Source organism: Tamandua tetradactyla, chromosome 10 (assembly GCF_023851605.1).
Source record: "Tamandua tetradactyla isolate mTamTet1 chromosome 10, mTamTet1.pri, whole genome shotgun sequence".
Taxonomy (NCBI): Eukaryota; Metazoa; Chordata; class Mammalia; order Pilosa; family Myrmecophagidae; genus Tamandua; species Tamandua tetradactyla.
The window spans coordinates 62,375,131-62,379,229 of NC_135336.1; the positions used below are offsets into that span (position 1 = coordinate 62,375,131).

Here is a 4,099-nt window from a genome sequence, read left to right on the forward strand (position 1 = left end):
ACTTGATTAGATTCAGGTGAAATATTTTTGTGATAATATTAAATTATGCTATTTACTTCATATTGAATCACATCAAAAGACACATAAGTGAGTTTTCCCACAGTTATTGGTGCTGTTTGATCCAGGATACAATTTGCAAATAATTTATTGAGTGATAATGTGACAGTATGAGAATATACTGTATTTCATCTCATTATATCTAGTATTTTTAGCATCCTTTGGTGTATAATAGTCTGGAATACATGCTAATGAAAAGTAAAAAATTAATTACCTGTTAATTATATCCCACCTTTTTCAACCATTATTTAAGAATCTTCTACAAAAGAGAGCCTTCTTCATCAACAGGAATGACAAAAAAGCAAAAACAAGAGTTTATGCTTAAAATCCCACTAATTCCAATTTTCTCAGTAAAGAGTTAATATAATATTCCATGTAGGGATGAGTGAAATTGTTAACACTTACTTGATTTGATTATCACAGTGGGCTCATGGATTTTATATGTTCAATGTTTGCAGTCAATTGAAGTCACTAATTTTAATTTTCAAATTATCTTTAATTTGGCTATTGGGAGGCTATGTCCATTTGTTTCACATTAACCTTTGACCATTTCTTTCCTTTTTGACATAAGATATTCCAAATATACCTTGTCCCTTCCATTTCCCAGACCTAGAATCAGTCAGTGTTCCTCAGGAGCTTTGGAATTTTTACTGGGTTATGATGTTTTAAATAAATCAAGATATAGACATTAGATATTCTCATTTCCACTAGAGTATCATTATTTCTAGGCTCTTATGGTTAGCAGAAGTAGGTAAAATGTCTTAAAAATCTATTGGTATTAAACTTTTTTAATATAGGGTTAAAATAGTGAAATGTTTTCTGAAGTTATTTGACTTTATATTTGTATCTCTAGTCTCTTTAAATCAAAAACTCTTATTTTTTAGCACTAACATTTTATCATTTTTTGTCGCTAATATTATGAAAAGGACTTTAGAAAAGAGTACACTAGAAGAATACCCAAACCATGGTTATGGATGGGAATCTCCCCAACAATGTACATATATCCATATTTATCTATTTATGGTAATGAGAATGCAAATATATATATATATATATATATATATATATATATATATATATATATATATATATATATATATATATATATATACTTTACCTATATGCAAAGTGTTAGCCAATAGAGTGGAAATCAACTAAATCTGTGTTTCAGCACTGGGTGACTGTTCCTTGGGCTCTCTACCTGAGTGGTGAATATATAACATGGGATGAAATGCAAAATGAAAATGCAGGGTACTGGTTAAAATTTGCTAAGAATTTCAAAATGGCAACAGAAAAGCATTTGACCAAATGTGGAACTCTGAGTGAAGGTACCTGTGTTAGTGGGCAGGTCACAGATCCCTATAGCTGATCCAGAACCCACAGGTTAGTGGTCGCTAGGTTTATCTACTATTCCTTTATTCTTTCAAGTTCTTTTTAATCTTTGCTTGATATCCTCTAATTTCCTCAATATTTTATATAATTAATTATTTATATTAAACTTCCCCTATTCAAATTACCATACAGATTAATTTTTACTGATTTGACCCAATGTATTATATATTGTATCAATTACAAATTCATGAAAAATATACAAAGTCCTAAATACGAAAGCAAGCACATTTCAAAGAAAGCATTACAATATAGTGTGAAAAAGGTTTATTAAAATATTGGTAATTGTGCTTACAAAATTGTCTATTTGGAAAAAATAAATTAATTCATCTCTAAACAAAAAGTACAGAGTTAAATGTGAGAAGTATATTTTAAAAACATTTCTAAGAAAGCTTAGAAGAAAATATTTGAGTGTAGAAAAGAGGCTTTTTTTTCAAACAGCATGCAAAAATTTCAAACCATAAAGGAAAACACTGATGACCTCACCTTATATTAAGTATTTTGGCCAATAAAAGACACTATTTGTCCTCTTTTCTTTCAGTGCACTACCAAAAATCCTGGTGTTGCAATGTGCTGCTCCTCAACTGGTGTTACAGGAATTGTAAGAACAACCCTATCCAAAGTCTTGCTTCTGCTGAAGGGTCCGAAGATGCCATGATCTTCATTTTCCACTCAGGTTGGAAAGTGGCAAAAGTGGAGCTTTCATTCTGTGGCCATGTGGTATCAGATAAATATGAGCACCTGTCTTAGGAAACCCTGGAGTCTGCCCTCTGAAGCCCTAGAGGCTGCTCAAATTTGTGCCAAGTATATGGTTAAAGTTGTGGCAAAGGTGGAGTTCATATCCAAGTGCAGACCCACCCTTTCCATGTCATCTACATCAACAAGATGTCTTGTGCTGGTGTTGACAGTCTCCAGAAAGGTATGCAAGGTGCCTTTAGAATTCCCCAGGTTGTGTTGGCCAGGGTCAACATTGACCAAATTATAGTGTACATCCACACCAAGCTTCAAAATAAGAACATGTGATCAAGGGGATGCACAGGACAATTTCAAGTTCCCTGGCAGCCAGAAAATCTATATTTTCAAGCAGTGGGGTTTTACCAAGTTTCATGCTGACACATTTGAAGATACAGTGCTAGAGAAGTATTTTCTGGATAGATGTGGTGTTAATTACATCCTCGATCATGGCATGGACAAGTGACAGGCCCTGCACTCCTAAAGGCTTTGCCAGCACTGCCTTTGCTTGACTTGTGTCCACTAGCAAACTAATTCTTGACCATCTTAAAAAACAAAACAAAACTCTATTTGTATAGTAAAAACAAAATAAATATACAGAAGAAAGTATTTGGAAAGTATATAATGGAATATGGAGGTAAATCCATTTAAAAGAAGCACTCTTATACATCAAAATTAAAAAAAGAAAATAACATTAATAATGAGAAAAATTTATGAATGAATTCACAGAAAAATAATTCAGAATGCTTAATTAAACATTTGAAAAGACGTTCAATTTCAGTATTAATCAGTGTATTAGCTACGGTTCTCTAGAGAAACAATCAGCAGGAAGTATCAGTAGATACAAAATTTATAAAAGTGTCTCATGTAACCATGGGAATGTAGAGTCCAAGGTCTACAGGGCAGGCCTCAAGCTGGTAACTACAATGAGGGTCCTCAACGATCTGTCAGGAGAGGCTGGCTGGGCTACCGGGGAAATGGAACAGTCCAAAATCTATAGGGTGGACTGTGAAGCTGATGACCCTGATGAAGAGTCTGGATGAACTCCACAGGACAGGCCTCCTGGCTGAAACAGGAAGCCAGACTGTCTCTTCTGAATCCTCCTTAAAAGCCTTCCAGTGATTAGATTAAGAATCACTCATTGCAGAAGACACTCCCCTTAGCTGATTACGGATGCAATCAGCTGTGGATCCAGCCAAAATCATCATGATTTAAGTCCATGAAATGTCCTCATAGCAACAGACAGGCCAGTGCTTGCCACACCAGACAACTGGGCACCACCACCTGGCCAAGTTGACACCTGAACCTGACCATGACAATCAGGGAAATGGAAGGTGAAGAATGATAATATACCATTTTGTAACATTGATTGGTAACAAGTAAAAAGTTTACAATATTCCCTGTGGTGAGGATAAGAATGTATAGAAATAGGAAATCACATTCCTGGTGTGACTAAAAATAGGTTCAACCACTTTGAAAGTGTTTTAACAGGGCCTAGACATGTGGTATACTTCCACCAAGAAATGCTTTTCTCTATATATATTGAACAGCAATACTGCACATGTACACAGGAAGTAACATACAATATTTGGTTTGCCATTTTATGTAATACCAGAAAGTTAGAATAGCCCAAAAATCTATAAATAGAAAATTATTTATCAATTGTGTTTTATTCATACAATGCCTATAATAAAGCAATTACAATAATGAATTAGAGGAACATGTTCTAAACAAATGACTCTCAAAAACAAAATGTTGGTAAAAACACAAGTGCAAAAATAATAGTCAATGTATAATTATATTTTAATAAAATGGAAACATTTGTAAAAAATATCCTACTTTGTAAATATAATAACCATATTTCTAGCAAGACAATAAAAATATGTATGAGGTAGGGATTACCTTTAGGTAAGGGGGACTG

At 33.7% G+C, this 4,099-nt stretch overlaps 1 pseudogene; it reads left to right on the forward strand.

Annotated features, from left to right (window-relative positions):
• The first annotated feature begins 1,339 nt into the window (after nt 1-1,339).
• On the forward strand, nt 1,340-2,662 carry LOC143647680 (large ribosomal subunit protein uL16-like; annotated as a pseudogene).
• The last annotated feature ends 1,437 nt before the right edge of the window (nt 2,663-4,099 follow it).